Below are 17230 nucleotides of genomic sequence, written 5' to 3' on the forward strand. Positions count from 1 at the left end.
TTCCCAGTACTGGGTTGCAGCTGGAAGGGCATCCGCTGTGTTAAACATATGATTAATAAAGGGACTAACCAGAAGGAAAATGAATGAATCAATATCATCTGCATAAAATTTATTAAGCTAATTTTGTCTGCAGACGTCGCAAAAGTGTGTGTGTACCAAATCCTCACAGAAACAAGTGCCCACGCTTATATATTGAGACTACAAAACAACCCACTGAAGACATTTCAGTTGTACTCTCTAATTAAAAGTGCTTCTAAATTGGCCAGAGTGTGTTTTTTAGGATCTAATGATTGCCACTTGTTTCTGTGAGGATTTGGTTTATGGATAGGGGTGCACTCAAAAAAAAAAAAAGTATTGCTGCTTTTTCGAACTACTAATTTAAAGTGAGCTGAAACAACACAATTCTTGAGATTTTTTTTAGGGACAACTTAATTGTTTTATGTTTAATCCAGTTAAATGTGTTAATGTTATTGTCAATTTTGTGTTGGGACAACATTAATGAATTGGGTGGAACCCTGTATTTTTTTTCAGAGTAGGGTTCAGCAATAGACACTACCAAGAATCTAGTATAGAAACAATGGAAGTCAATCAGGGATGCAATGATTAACCAATTTCACTTTTAACTGCATTCTAATTTGTCACGGTTAATTAATGGTAAAGGCTTCTCAAAACTGCGTTTCTGAACAGAACAAAACTGCTTCAACTGAACAAAGATATTCCAACTGTGTCCTAGTTTAAAGTTCTGAGCTTGTACACCGAGGCTAATATGAGAAGAGAGAAAAGAGAGAAAAGGTCATTGTTTGTTTTTTATTATTATTTTGTGCTGTATTATTTGGTTGCTGAGCAGCAATAAATAACACTTTCAATTATAAGGAGTTTTCATGTGAATTTATTTTTTTGACCTAGTAATTTTAAAATAATGAATGCATAATAATCTTGATAACCGTGAAACGGTTATTCCTCAGACTATAATCATACGATCAAAAGCTGTAATCGTTTCATCCTTAAAGTCATTGTAAAGTCCTCACAAGGATAGTAAAACAAACCAGTGTGTGTAAGTGATGTATGTGCATGTGAAGGCTCTTGACATGTGGTGTAGTGGTAGTAACCAGAGATAACGTCAGAATGTCATTCAAGCTTCTGAGATGCTACTTTTTATAGAGCACAGCACGGACGACTGTCATACTCTGGCCATGGAAAAAATTCTTTGTGAGCACTGTTTAGAGAATGGCTTTGTGGCAAACGGTTTCATTGAGTGTTTCGTTTAGCACTGGTTAAAGTCTGAACAGAGCTATCAAAGGATAACCCACACACACAGTCTACCTCATTGTGATTACTGCAGGTGTAATAACATGGCAAATATCCTTGTGTTACTGACCTTGAGAGCACTCTGCATTTTAACTGTAAATGAATAGCCAGCTCCTGAGAGGGGTCAGATCAACTCACATCTGTCGGAGTAGAGTATTAATTGGTTGAGGATTTCCTGTTATTATGTACAGGGCACGAAATGTAACAAGCTGGTTAATATTGCAGAAGCTTACTATTTTCTTTTACCTACTGGCATATAATCAAAAGCAAATTGGATTAAAAAACACTTTTAAATCAGCAAAAATAATTTATGCCATGTGTTATTTCTGGATGTAAGTAAAACCGTTCCAGTTGTAATTTGCAACAGAGTATGGATGTATGATGACATGTGCGACACTGCTGAGCTCATCTTCAACCTTATGGCTGATTTACACTGGCCTGATGTCCATTTTAGTCTATTTTTGTTAAGAGTTTAGCCCCAGTCCTAACAAGCATCACATGTGCCAGTAAATTTCAAGAAAACAGTTAGCTAGTTTTGGTGCGTTTGATTTGAGATTAGACGCCTAGGTGCAATGTTTGGCCACACAATTTAAAATAAGCTGCATGACACCCTAAACCAGGGGTTTTCAAACTGGGGGCCGCCAGATGGCGCTAGGGGGGCCGCAAAGAAATTTTAGATGAGGGGTAATCAATGGGCCCACATGGATGAATTTTGTGTCCCGCATCATTCTGAAGGTTAATATATTTTTTATTATAATTTGAGCTCAAAAGTACTGCAAAAATTAAGCTTAATGCTTATGTCATTTAAATGCAGTTGACACTTTCGTGACACAGGAAAAAAATCGCAGCAGCCCGCCTCTGTGCACGGGGACTTTTATTGAATTAGCGCTTCTGGCCGGGCGCTTCCTGTGATTTTTGGCGCTTCTCTGCTGCACCTGACGGCGTTTACCTTTTACTTACGCTTACCTCTTTTACGCTAAACAACTAAATGAATGCACAGGTCTATTTAACTGACTATATTTCAGTTAAAATACATGATCAATAAGAACATTATCGGTGGCTGAAAGCACTTCCCTGTTTATCGCTTGCGCTCCTACTGTAAGTAACCGATCAGCTGGGTGCTGCGGAGTTGAGCGCCTCTCTGCGCAGGCTTCACTCATAGGGAACAAATAGCATTTAAAGACACGGCACAACATTGCACCTCGTCCACAGTGCGACAGGCTTTACACTTTGCATTGTACAAATATCAGACGGTCCTATTTACAGCATGAAAAAACAAACATATTAAAATTGTAAAGCAAAAAGTGCTGCAATAACAATGAATGGAGCTGTCATCACATCAGCGAGTTCTCAGAGTTTCACTCCTGTTACACTAATGACAGCTGGATGAGCTCTGCAGTGGACCTCTTACTCACATTGGTTCATAACTGGATGATTAAAAAGAACTAAATTGTATACACCCTGAGTAAAACCACTATAACCTATAAAAATTATAATGTATCTGTTTGTGTTATGTTATAGGGCTAATTAATTATTAAATATTATAATGTATACGTGCTCTGTATTTAATGGAGCTCAACATATCTGATCAAATTTTAATACTCTGAATATAAATGCATTTTTTTCAAGATGGTCCACTTTTTCCCATATTTATTTGTGTAACTAATTTAAATGTAATGTTCAGTATTATTATTAATTGAACAAACTGGTATGAACATTTTAAAGTCAGCAAAGCCTCTAAAATTATGCAAAGTAAAACTTGTGGCTCTTTGAACTTGAATACCCAATTCTAGATTGCATTTAGGAAATAATTTTTTTATCAGTGTAAGTCAGGATTGTCGACCTGAGTAAATTATGATGTGCACAAAAATAAACAGAACACACTGAACCACTCCAGCCTCCATTGTAGTATTGTTAGTTACAACAGTACAGTTAACTGTTAACAGGCTAATGAATGACAAAACTCTTTAAAACTTTAAAGCTTTAAATCTTTAGACACATTTAGACTCTCAGCTGTAAGGGTAAATACAGAAGAGTCTAACTGTGCATAGGCAGAAAAAAGAATAAAAATGGCATTAAAAACTGTGTAAACGTGACGACTTGTACACAAAATATGGCTTGATGGAATCCAGTGAGAGAAGACCACAATGAATACTGCGCATGAAGATTTGATCAATAGATTGAAGCACTGAAACCATGTCAACTCAACTAACATCTTACAAAAATTAATCCAGAAAATGAATAATATAAATTTATTGAATAATATATAATAATATAAATGTATTGAATAATACAATTAAAAAATAAATTAAGTACAGCGTCATTTTTATTTTTTGGGGGTCCCCAAAAGAATTCGCGCTACACAAAGGGGCCCTCAGCTGAAAAAGTTTGAAAACCCCTGCCCTAAACTACACTCACTGGCCACTTTATTAGGTATACTAGTGGCCCGTTTCTACTGAGTGGTACGGTTCGGTTTGGTACGCTTTTATGGCTGTTTTCACTGTCAAAAGGCGTACCGAACTGAACGCTATTGGTTTACAGAGATACATCATTCACTTGTGCAACAAGCCAGAATGAAAACAAAATACCTGCCATGTCCATGTTTTAAATACACAGCGAGAGATTACAGAATTATATATACAAAAAATAGCTAGCCATGGTCGATCCGGGCTCAAACAAACCTTGTCTTCGTGTTGCTGAACAGCCACAAAGCCATGGAGTAGAGCAGAATCTACCCTGTGCCTCGTAGTTTTTTATAAGCCAGTCTGAAGTGCGAGCGGTTTCGCTTTCTTGCTTGCGCTCGCCGCGCGTTTATATCTGAAATAACAAACTTCTTGAGCTGATGATGATAACGTGCGCTTGATTATTGACGTGCGTTTGAAACCCGATTCTGCCAGACACTGACAAACGCGAGAGTGAAGCGCGAAAAAAAGGAGAAGCCGGAAAAAGCAGCACGTTATTTCTTCAGCAAACGTGAACAAACTGCCTTGTTTTATTTTTTATTATCACCTTTTGGACTAATATGAACTGGGAATGATGGAGTGACTCTCTAACAAAGATGCTGCTGAAGATTACAGACACAGATAAGAGGTTTTTACTGACTGTAGGCTATATTTTGTGTTGTTTTGAAACTAATTGAGGACGAAATGTATGCTGTGTGTAGTTTTTCTGTAGTTGGTAACGTATCAGAGACTATAAGGGGCTATATGTGTTCATATATGTTCATTTATTTATTTAATATAATTACAGACGTTACAGTAGGCTATTTCGCACTGTCATTGATCTGCAGTTATAATCAAATCCTGTTCATTGAAAAGTTAGTAATAAACATTTATACACAAGTATGTATGTAAACAAAGCGTCTGTTTTGTGAGAAGTGCTTTTCATATGGTATGTGAGAGACCCATACAGCTTTATTGTAGACATTTCCTCGAGCGAGAATGAAGCGACTGAAACTTTCTGTCATACACCACACCCACCAAAAGGGTTCCCTTGGTAGTGGAAATGCAAGCCTGATAAAGGTGACCCGTACCGACCCAAACCGTACCGTACTGTACCAGTCAGTGGAAACGAGCCATAGTACTGGGTTGGACCCACTTTTGCCTACACAACTGCCTTAATCCTTCGTGGCATAGATTCCACAAGGTACTGGAAATATTCTGGAGATTTTGGTTCATATTGACATGACACACTGTAAAAAATAAATCTGTAAAATTTACGGTAAAAAAAACAGCAGCTGTGATTGCCAGTTTTTTACCGTTAAAAGTACGGTACAAACTGGAAAAGCAACTTCTCATTTTTATGGTAAACTACCGTATTTTATTAATTTATAGATGTAATATGTCTGTATTTTAAAGTACCAACATTTACACTTCATTTGTTACACAGATAGAAATGTTAACACAGCGATATGCAGGTGGTGATGAGAAAGTTACATAATAAGCCAATGCTCATCACAAACAACTTTTCTCACAATCAGAAAAGGGTATCAGTGTATAGAAGGTGCTCAGTGTCATTCACACAGCTACTAAACACCAGTATGGTAACACGCATAAAATCAAAGTCATGAAATAAACATTGTTTAAGAACATTAGATGTAACATACATCTCTAATGTACACAATAGATGGGGAAACAACTGAAAAGATCCATAGTAATGTCAACAAAAAGCATTAAAAGTTATGTGCCATGCATGGAGTTCTGGGGAAGTCAATTTACGGTTATTCTGCGTAAATATTAAGGAAACATACTGTTAACCAGGTTACGGATTTTTACTGTAGCATTTTTACAGTTTTTTTTACTGTTGAAATCACGGCCATTTTTTACCCTGTGGATTTGTCAGTTGCACATCCATGATGCAAATCTCCTGTTTTGCCACATCCCAAAGGTGCTAAATTGGATTGAGAACGGGTGACTGTGGAGGCCATTCGAGTGCAGTGAATTCAAAGTCATGTCCAAGAAACCAGTCTGTGTGAATTGTAGCCTCAGTTTCCTGTTCTTAGCTGACATGAGTGGCAGCCAGTGTGGTCTTCTGGTGCTGTAGGCCATCCACCTCAAGGTTGGACAAGATTGCGTTTAGAGATGCTCTTCTGCATACCTCGGTTGTAATGAGTGGTTATTTGAGTTACTGTTGTCTTTTTATCAGCTGGAACTAGTCTGGCCATTCTCCTCTGACCTCTGGCATCAAAAAGGCAGTTATGCCCACAGATTTGTCGCTCATTGGATATTTTCTTTTTTTCAGACCATTCTCTATAAAACCTAGAGAAGTTTGAGTGTCAAAATCCCAGTAGATCAGCAGTTTCTGAAATCCTCAGACCAGCCCATCTAGCACCAACAACCATGCCATGTTTAAAGTCACATAAATCGCCTTTTCTCTCCATTCCGATGCTCAGTTTGAACTGCAGCAGATCATCCTGACCACGTCTACATGCCTAAATGCATGGAGTTTCTGCCATATGATTGGCTGATTAGAAATTTGGGTTACCGAGCTGTTGGAAAATAAAATGGCCGGTGAGTGTATCATTTACAGTTCTAATATTAGCACAATAATAAAAAAATACATAGATTGTGTCAGGAACTAAACACAAAAAACAACAGGTGCCCTTTTTCCTGTTTTCAGGATGAAGCGTCCTTTTGTTTGCAGATAGAAAGAAGAAGAATGGGTTGCCATTATCATCTGGCTCAGGCTTTGTTTACACTATAGTACATTGCCGTTTTAACACTGCATTTTAAAATAAAACCCATCCTTGTTCACACTTGTGCTTCCACTGCATTTAAGAAAAGATCTTCATCATAACATACAAATATGAATGGCATTTGTTGTTAACGAGCACAAAATTTTGTTGAAATTAAGAAAAAGCTTCACGTTAAGATGGCAGTAAATTTGGTAAATGTCAGAAAAAAACAAGAAAATAAACTCTGAAAGTGCATGTAACTAAGTAATTAAAGTATAAAATTCTATATCAATAAAACAAATAATAATAAACTGTATGTAATATATAATTTAATTTAACAAAAGTTTTTACTAAAACACAGCCTCAGAGATTTCAGACTAGGTGTCCGGCATTTTCAAAAGTCTGGATTGTAAATATCAGGAGGTAACCATAAAAATGTTCAGTTTTAAAACACAAAAACACTAGTGTAGCCTCAGTTTGAGACCCAGGGGTGAATGATCGCAAATTCCTTGGGCCTTCCAAGAAAAATAAGTTTTACCATGTGGTTTGAATAAAAGGTCATCTCAACCGTTGTTGCAACATCCAAATTTACTTTAAAGGGGTGGTCCACTATGATATCATATTTTAAACTTTAGCTGTGTGAACATAAAAAACATCTCTGAATGAAATATGCTCAAAGTTCAATGCAAAAGAAGACATTGACTTTTAAAGAGTTAGCTTAGCAAAGCCTACAGCAAACAAAGTTTGGGGATTACAAAAAAAAATCCATCCAAGCTAGTGAGATCACAAATGCTTCAAGTTATGTGCATTTACCACGCGCACACACCCCATGCAGTGAAAGCATGTTGTCAGAGGCGCTGTAATGTTACATCTGAGAAAGCTACGATGCCGTCCAAATGCTGCTATTTTCACAGAGATTCTTCTGTTTCTGTATTTGGGCTTCCAAAGGATACGGCACAAAGAGACAAGTGCTTACAGTTTAATTTAAATTGTGTTCCAGAGGATTATAAACAAAATATATAGTTAGCATTTGACAAAGGACAGCTTCCAGAATCTCTCTCAGTTCAGTGCTTGGTTTGGCTATAAACTTCTCAAAGAAGGAGCAGCTCCAACCATAATATATGAAGCTGTGGATTGTGAGCCACAACCTGTATGTATTTTTATTTGTTAAAATTGATCTATTACATGCATAGTGTCTAGCGTTAACGTTATGTTGTAGCAAAGACGTAAAGAAGAATGTAAACAACGGGAAATGCTGTTTGGCACCGTTAACAATTTAGCTACTAATTCAAATTTATTGCTCAAACCATTGTAAACAGCAACAATCTGCATTGTCTCTCTATGCAGCAGCTTTTACATCTCAAATAACCAACTCACAAAAAGATGTGAACGTTTCATATTACGTACACATGTTTATTCCGAATATATGTGAAAGACATGTAATGCATTGCGTTTGGTAAAAAAAGCTCACCTAACTCGTGTTACAGCAGAAAAATCACTCAAAGCTCACATGGGTCACATTCCACATCTTCCTTTTTATTCTCCTGTCAGCAACGTTACTGTATATTACAGACAAATAACATAATTCACACACACATACATAAAATGATGATTCTCTCTCTTAAAGGAGCCACATTTTATTTTTACTCGTTACAGACACTTGTCAAATTTTATTTTTGAGTGCAGGCATGAGTTTCATCCTTTTCTTTTTTTTGTCTGATTCAGGCTCAAACTGATACGGCTAACAGCTACTCTGGCTGACAGTATTTACACAGCAGAGGCAAAGCGTGTGCTTGTGGAGGCGTGACGCTTTTCGTGGAATCTCTTGAGGGCGGGCCTTTTGAAGAAACTAGGAAATATGATAGTCGTTATCATGTTAGCTGAGTAGCTGCACAGTACATAATCAAAGTAAGACATATGTAGAAATATTGTGATTTTTTTTTTTTGTTTTTTTTTTTTTTACAAATGAAGCATGAGCACACATTGCTTTGCATCTTATAAACACACACAAGCCTTATAAATACACAATAGACCTTTGCTTAAATTTATCTTATACACTTTATTCATAGTCAGTTATTTATTTTGTATTAATTCAACAGTAGATTACTATAAACTTCTTTACTGTCCCATTTAAAGAGGAATCATTTGACAGCCCCATTCTCACCTTAAAGCATAGGTGTCAAAGTCAATTGCTGAAGGGTCGCAGCTCTGCACAGTTTTGCTCCAACGCTATCAAACACAGCTGATCCAAATAATCGAGGTGTTCAGAAGAGTCATAAACACCTTCATTAGTTGGATCAGCTGTGTTTGAGCAAAATTGTGCAGAACTGTGACCTTCCAAGAATTGACTTTGCCACCTATGATTTAAAGGGATAGATTACCCAAATAAGAACATTTTGCCATGGTTTACTCATGACTTGTTTTAATTTCTTTTAAACACAAAAAGGCATATGTTGAGGAATCTTGAAAATCTGTAGCCATTGACTTCCATAGTATTTGTTTTGGTTAAGTATTCCTCAATATATATTATATTTTGTTCAACAGAACAACAACAACAACAAAAAGTATTTGAACTGATCTGGTACTAGTTAATGGTGTGTAAATGATGGCAGAATGAACATTTTTGGGTTAACTATCCCTTAAAGGGAGACAGGGAGACACTCGTTGTTTTAATTAATTCATATCAATGTAAATATTCATTCATTCATTTTCTTGTCGGCTTAGTCCTTTTATTAATCCGGGGTCGCCACAGCGGAATGAACCACCAACTTATCCAGCAAGTTTTTATGCAGCGGATTCCCTTCCAGCCGCAACTCATCTCTGGGAAACATCCAGACAAACATTCACAAAAACACTCATACACTACGAACAATTTAGCCTACCCAATTCACCTGTACCACATGTCTTTGGACTGTGGGGGAAACCGGAGCACCCGGAGGAAACCCACGCGAAGGCAGGGAGAACATGCAAACTCCACACAGAAACGCCAACTGAGCCGAGGTTCAAACCAGCAACCCAGAGACCTTGCTTTGAGGCGACAGCACTACCTACTGCGCCACTGCTTCACCCCAATGTAAATATTTATATATATATTAATGATTGAGACTAAAAGTCGTTGTGTGACAGACAGATAAATGGTCACATAAAATGTGTTGTTGATCTTAAAAAAAGGCTAGAAGCATAATAGTGGAAAAAAAACTACTATGAACTGCTCAGACAGAGCTTTTTAACTGGTTCAAAGCAGTCGTTTTACCTTATTCTTGTACACGTTCACACCAGTAATCCTGTTTTTTGTTTACACATAACATGATGCTGATAATAGTACTTTTGAAATGGTTGTATTTACAAGTGCTTTCATATTGGTATCTTGCTGATAATTTACCAGTAAATGTGGCATGTCAAAGAGTTTAAGAGTTAATGCTGCTCATTATTGCTCTTCTGATTGGGAGCTATATGTGTTGTGACTCACATCAGGGGGTTTTCTAGTCTTTTTTGGCCTTTCAGAGCAGAATCACTGGTTCAAGCAGCACTGCTGTGTTGAACCAGAGGGATCATACTTACAACCTGTAGCTGAATTGTTTTTGTCCCATACAAAAATTGTTCTTGAGAAAGTTTGATTGTTGTCACCCCAACTATTAGAAGAAATTTACGCCCCTAAGCAGTGGTCACTATCACCAGGGAATGGTGTTAATGAATGAATGAATTGTGTTCATGTGCACCCCTAGGCATCGAAAAGACGGAGTCTGTAGTTTATTTCTGTGAAATAGGATTGATGTGTTGTGTCCCATATGGTTTTTTAATTATTGGCGGAAAAATTATAGTCAGAAATAATTTGATAATAACTAAAAACAATGAAAATGATCAACAATTATTTTTTACACGTACGCATTGACTTTGGTACACATTTCTTGATCTAAAGCAAGTAATATCAAAATAAATTAACATTTTATTCAAATTTGAAATGGCTGAAATGGACAGAAATAAATATTTCAGCAGGGATGTAATGGTGGATGTAATTGTGTTAAGTTTTAATATAAAACTTTCAGTACGATGTGTAATGAATCCAATCCCATATTTTAAATAAAAATTTACACATGAACATGAAGTGGCAGTGTTTTGTTCACCCTTATCAACAGCTTGTTTGTCATTATGACCCAAATGAATGAGTATTTTAAGTAATTTCCAGATTATAATGGCAAAATCTGAGATTGCATTGGAGCCTGTAATCTGCAAAAAAACGTTTAATATGACTTGACATTGCAGCCCACCATTTTCAATGTACTGTAAACTCAAACTAATATACTTTCATTGGAAAAGTCATAGTTGAAAATTCATCAAAACTTAAAATTCTGTCATTGTTTACTCACCCTGCACTTGTCACAAACCTCTTTGAGATTCTATTTGTTGTTTTTGTTGAACACAAAAGAAGTTATTTTGAAAAAATGTTTGAAACCGGTAAACATTAACTTTCATAGTATTTGTTTTTCCCACAATGGAAGTCAATGGTTATTGTGTTCCAACATTCAAAGTATTTTATTTTGTGTTTAACACAACTATTGTGTGTAGAGTGAGTACATTTTCCTTTTTGGGTGAACTATCCCTTTAAATGCTCAACCATTCACAGTGTGCCAGTCAGGATGAGCACCGCTGACAAACACATCTCTGTTCATGAAAGGATGATGAGAAACAAATACAATGCCTTAATAAATATTCAAGTGTAACATAATACCTAATTTGACTCAATAATTTGAATATTCATTTTAATATTAGCTAAAAGAGAGTTCACTTTCACTTACACATTTATATTTTAGTTGGTTTTATATTTCAATTTATTTATATGTTATTTTATTTATTGGACTTATGTGCTTTATTTTATTTTATTCCTATATGTTTCATTTTCATTTTTACACCAATCAGGCATTTTATTTAAACAAGTTTGGCCTGACAAATTTTAATAATATTAAGAAAAGAAAAGTGTTTAAGTTTTACATGTCTTTTTCTTGTTGTACTAAAATTTAACAAATTATGACCACAGCTATGCAAACATATGCTAACAAAGATGCATACCAAACCATAATTTTTTTGTAAACCACTAGAACTCTGATTGTTTGTATATTCAGAGAGTGTTTCATAAGTCAGGAGTGACAATTGTTTATTATAGTTTCCCTAAAAATAACAAATTATCCACAGGCAGTGGTATGGACAACATGTCAAGCTCGTAGCCTGGTGAAAGGGGTAGTTCTTTAATCAAAAAGTGGACATTTTTTAGGTTTTATGTCTTTCCAGCACATACAACTATCCTCATCCTTTGGCCGTTTCAATAAAAAATAAATAATAAAACATAATAATAATGATATAATAATTTATAGCTTTACAATTTTTCTAGCCTCTTTTTCTTAAAAACATTTAAAGAGTACACTTAAAGATTTATGGACAACAACAGCCAAAATATATTCAAATTAATTTAATAGGCCACTTTTGGTGCTTTACACTTTTTATTAGTCATTTTTGTTTCAATAATATTTATTTATATTTATTTGTCAAGAATATAGATTTCTAATAAAAGTTACTTGTAAAAAAATGTCTCCTTTTAAAACAATACAGTAGCGAACGAAGACTTCTCAAACTGGTTACCTCAAGTCACGCCTAAGGGACAGCATTCAGCTTGGTCTTAAAGCCTTTTTTTATGGGTTATCTTCACATTTGTCATTTTTTGAATATGAGAACTATTTACAAAAATCTACATATACACGTTGCTTATTTCGGTGTTTGTCTCTTTACAGGTCAAGAATAAGGTACTACTGTTTTTGTTCCCCTGATGAAGTGTTGCCGAAATGTTTAGGCGCAGTTTTATAGAATAGCCATGTAAATAAAGGCTTTAAAAAAATCACTTACTTTTTCGAGTGCCTTGGACTTATGATTTTGTTGTTTATCTTTATGAATGTCCCAAAGAACAATGACACAATATTTACCCCTGAAGCACTTTTGGTTTGATTTTGGATTTGAGTTACAACTTTTTTTTTACTAAAACAATCGTTGAATAAAACAAATGTTGTGATGGGCTTTTTTTCCTGTTGTACTGTATTTATATAGCTTCATTTGTGCCTCAGAAACAAGAATTAAAAAATGCAATATTCAGTACAAATTAAGTATCAATATTTATTTTATTTAAATGTTAACATTTATTCTAATTCCCCATATTACTCTCTCACAATTAGTCCAGAAATGTGTACTGTTACTGTGTGCTATTGGTCTCCTAATGGCTTCTGTGGGGAATTCTCTTAAAGCCTGTTGTTTTGTGGTGTCTTTGTGCTCATTTTCTTCCGGCAGCTGCTTCTGCATCTTTGGCTGTGTTGGCCAGCGTTGTCTGTGTTTCTAATAGAAAATATCCATGCCTCATTGATTCCATTACAAATCCATTAGCTCCCTCAGCCCTCTGGAGGCCTGATCTTTAGGATGTCCTTAATACTGAGCTAACTGCGGTCTATCTACTCATGTAGAACACAGACCCTTCTGATTTTAAGGATGAATGAGAGGCGTGCACAAACACATTTAAAAGGTCTTTCATTACAAGGTATAAATCTTTCCTTGTTATATGTATTTAATATAAAAATTAAATGATGATGAAAGATAAGTATTTTAAAAATTTAGTAATATTCTTTTCTTTCTTTCTTTCTTTCTTTCTTTCTTTCCTTCCTTTCTTTTTTCTTAAAAGTAAGGATATATGCAGTATGTACGTATGTTAGGGGAATGTCAATTTTAAAAAAGGATTCACAGACCCGGTTTATTGATCCATTTCCCACTGAGCTGTTTATGCTTAAATATGACAATCAGCAGCATTTAAAAGGATGCCAATATTTGACAAGATGTACATCGTTTTGTGCAGTAAAGAACTGTAGTAGAGAACTGAATAAGGATTGTATGAAGTATCTTCAGTTTGTCAGACATGAAGTATCTTCAGTTTCACTACAGCAACTCCAGACCAGTTTGAGACTGTACATTTGGGTGGAGCTAATGGTCGCCAAACCTGCCCTAACCACTAAACCTAACCCTAATTTGGCTACAACTGCGAGTCTAAGCACTTTCTCATGATATAATTTCCAATATAAATATTTTAGTTGTTAAAAATGTTTGTCAGTAGAATTAAGCAAAAAACAGAAATGTGCGCACATCTAGAATATCTTGAAGGCAGATGCTCGATCAAAAACAAACATTTGTAGCAAAAGATCCAAAGAATTGGCACACTGCCACTTTAGCTCTCAAAAAGTCTTTATTGTCACAATGTTTTGACCGACATCGTCTTCATCAGGTCAAAACGTTGTGACATTAAAGACTTTTGTGGAATTAAAACAACAAATAACATCAATCAAATGTTGCTCATCAGCTAGAAAGACGAAAGATGGCAGTGACAGGCTCCGCCCACTTTAAACTTCAAATATGCTTTTCAGAACCCTCAGGGTGACATTATGGACAGTAACCTTATGGACATAAGCCTAGGCATCAAAGTTCTTGTATACTGGCCACTTTATTGGGTACGGCTTACTAGTACCGAGTTAGACCTCCTTTTGCCTTTAAAACTGCCTAAATTCTTCGTGGCATAGATTCAACAAGGTAAGGGAATTATTCCTCAGAGGTTTTGGTCCATATTGACGTGATAGCACCATGCAGTTTTGTCAGCTACACATCCATGATGCAAATCTCCCGTTTCACCACATCCTATGTGGAGGCCATTTGAGTACAGTGAACTCATTGTCATGTTCAAGAAACCAGTCTGAGATGATTCACACTTTGACATTGTGCGTTATCCAGCTTGAAGCAGGATCCATTTGTTGATGGGTGCACTGGTCAAAAAGGGGATGGACATGGTCAGCAACAATACTAGGGTAGGCTGTGGCGTTGACATGATGCTCAATTGGTACTAATGGGCCCAAAGTGTGCCAAGGAAATATCCCTCACACCATTACACCACCCCCAGCAGCCTGAACTTCATGTTGTTGACTCCAAATTTTTACCCTACCTTTACCCTACCAACAGTTTGAGTTACTGTTGCCTTTCTATTAGCTCTAACCAGTCTGACCATTCTCCTCTTGCAATCCGCCCACAGAACTGCCGCTCACTGGATATCTCTTTTTCTGACCATTCTCTGTAAACCCTAGAGATGGTTGTGCATGAAAATCCCAGTAGATCAGCAGTTTCTGAAATACTCAGACCAGCTCGTCTGGCACCAACAACCATGCCACGTTCAAAGTCGCTTAAATCACCTTTCTTCCCCATTCTGATGCTCTGTTTGAACTGCTGCAGATTGTCTTGTCTAGAAATTTGGGTTAACAAGCAGCTGGTCAGGTGTACCTATTAAAGTGTCCGGTGAGTGTATGTATCTAAATTAAATCAAATCGAATCACTTTTATTGTCACATCATCAGCAGCAGGTGGTCTATGATGAGTGAAAAGCTTAGGTGCTGGCTCCAGACAGTGTAAATCTATGTATGGATGTATATTATGTATAATGTGTTTTACGTAATACAGGCTCTGAAGTTATGTATTTGCAAAATACTTCTTTTTTAATATTGACAAAATACTAAAAGTTGTGAAAAGGTTTAACAGTGTTCCAACCATGTTTGTTGAGGGGAAAAAAATGTAGATACTTTATTATCATGGGAATTTTCCACTTTGCCAGATCAACCATATTTCAGTAGTTAAAAATTCCATCTCTAATTACTGTACTTCAAATAAATGACCTATATGCATAAATTTATTAGGCTGCACAAAAGCTCATTTATACAAAATTGAGGCTTTCTTTCCCACCATTGCAAGTCTCACAATAGTGACCCTGCATATGCAGACGTTATTTGTGTTTGGTAATTTGTTAGCTGTAGTGGGATATCCTTTGTGCATTTGAATTTTATTTTTGTGAGTGGCTCAGTGCTGTACCTATTTATCGGACAAAAAAGAGCAATGAGAATTAATAAATAGCGTGAATGATTTCATGCCTGCTCAGTGTTTACATTTACAAAGCACAGGAAATAATGATGTGCTGCATCAAACTCCTATAGTCATGAATGGATTTGGAATTCAACTAACTGAATTAATTCCAACCATTATTCTTTATATAATTATATTTGATTGTAGTTAGAAGTTATGTCTTTAAGTAATAGTCCATAAGCCTAATTAAAGGATGATCCAAACTCTTTCATTTGCCTTGGTATCGTATCTCATGAGTTACAGTATGTTGTATCAAATACCACCTGGTGGATATTATGTGAAGCACAACAAATGTAATTAAATTCAAAGATGCACCTGCTCTGTGTGGGTTTCTGTGACACATTTTAAAAAGCCACATCTGTATAAATCGAATATCTGACTCTGATTCATCAAATGATTCAATTGTAGGTGGGTAATAGCTATGGGTTAATGTGCGGTGCAGAGAAGTGTTTGTGAATGTTAATCACCTTATCAGTAAAGCAAGTCAGGGGGATTGTGGGTGGAGGTGATGGAGGACATATTAGAGAGGAACATGTTGTGAACTGTTTTCAGGTGTTTGAAGTGTTTTAGTAAGTGATCATGGCAGCAGAATCACAAGGAGAAGGAAGACAGTAATTATTGCCTTTTCAGGTCAGCTGGCTCTTTTGGCGATTTTTTTCAAAAGTGTTCATATTTTTGGCAATAGGTTATGCTTTGTCAAAATTACTTATTTTCAGTTTGTTATAGTTGGCCAAATGTTGCAAGATACAGTATCACTTCCTGTAAGACTCCATCATCGAGTTTGTAAATGTAATAAACAATAATGCAATTGTATACCTGAATTTAGTAGTTTTATAGAGAGAATGGCCATTATGTTGACTGATTTGTTTTAGTGCATATTTAAAACAAATACATATTGCAATTAACATATAGTCCTTACATTTTGTTACTTAAACTTACTGAAATCGTATGCTGGATTTAACTTGATGTTTTACGTTAAGTCAGATTCATGAAATGTACAGTTGAAGTCAGAATTATTAGCTCCCCTGAATTATTAGCCCCCCTGTTTATTTTTTCTCAAATTTCTGTTTTAAGGACAGAATATTTTTTAACATATTTCTAAACATAGGAGTTTTAATAACTCATTTCTAATAACTGATTTATTTTATCTTTGCCATTATGACAGTACATTTTTGATTGTACATATTTTACTAGATGTTTTTCAAGACACTTCTATACAGATTAAAGCCTTTCCATACAGAAAGCACTTCTATACAGTCTTTTTAAAGTCAAGTCACCAAATCGATTTTTGCATGCAAGTTGAAAAGACTTTCATTTGATTCTACTTCCAAATTTAAGGCAGCAACTAGTTTTTATTTTTTTTATTTTTTTTTTTATTTATTTATTTTTTTTTATGGCCAATATAAACTAATCTGAAAAGGACACAATAAAAACACAGTTGATATATGCACTGGTAGGATTTATCTATATATACTGGTTTATATAATCCATAAGCCCCCCTGTGATTTATTTGTTTGTTTGATTGTTTGTTTGTTTGTTTGTTTGTTTGTTTGTTTGTTTGTTTGTTTGTCTTTTTTTTTCAATTATTTCCCAATGGATTTTTAATGAGAGAGAAAATTTTCACAGAATTTCCTAATATATTTTTTTCTTCTGGAGAAAATCTTTTGTTTTATTTTGGCTAAAATAAAAGCAGTTTTTAACATTTAAACCAGTTTAAGGTCAATATAATTAGCCGCCCCAAGCATTTTTTTTTATATTGTCTACAGAA

General features: G+C 35.5%; 1 protein-coding gene and 2 long non-coding RNA genes across 3 annotated transcripts in view; 2 read left to right on the plus strand and 1 right to left on the minus strand.

Moving 5' to 3' along the window:
* The window catches only part of LOC147843476 (uncharacterized), a 756120-nt gene that overhangs the window by 274559 nt on the left and 464331 nt on the right, over positions 1-17230 (plus strand). The window lies entirely within an intron of this gene.
* The window catches only part of prkcaa (protein kinase C, alpha, a), a 162293-nt gene that overhangs the window by 59368 nt on the left and 85695 nt on the right, over positions 1-17230 (plus strand).
* Positions 6385-8081, minus strand: LOC147843478 (uncharacterized). The gene is made up of 2 exons (XR_015493582.1): positions 7873-8081; positions 6385-7807 (listed from the first exon to the last, which is right to left on the minus strand). It is a non-coding gene; the product is annotated as an uncharacterized LOC147843478 (long non-coding RNA).

Source organism: Danio rerio, chromosome 6 (assembly GCF_052040795.2).
Source record: "Danio rerio strain M-AB ecotype USA chromosome 6, GRCz13ab, whole genome shotgun sequence".
NCBI classification, from domain to species: Eukaryota; Metazoa; Chordata; class Actinopteri; order Cypriniformes; family Danionidae; genus Danio; species Danio rerio.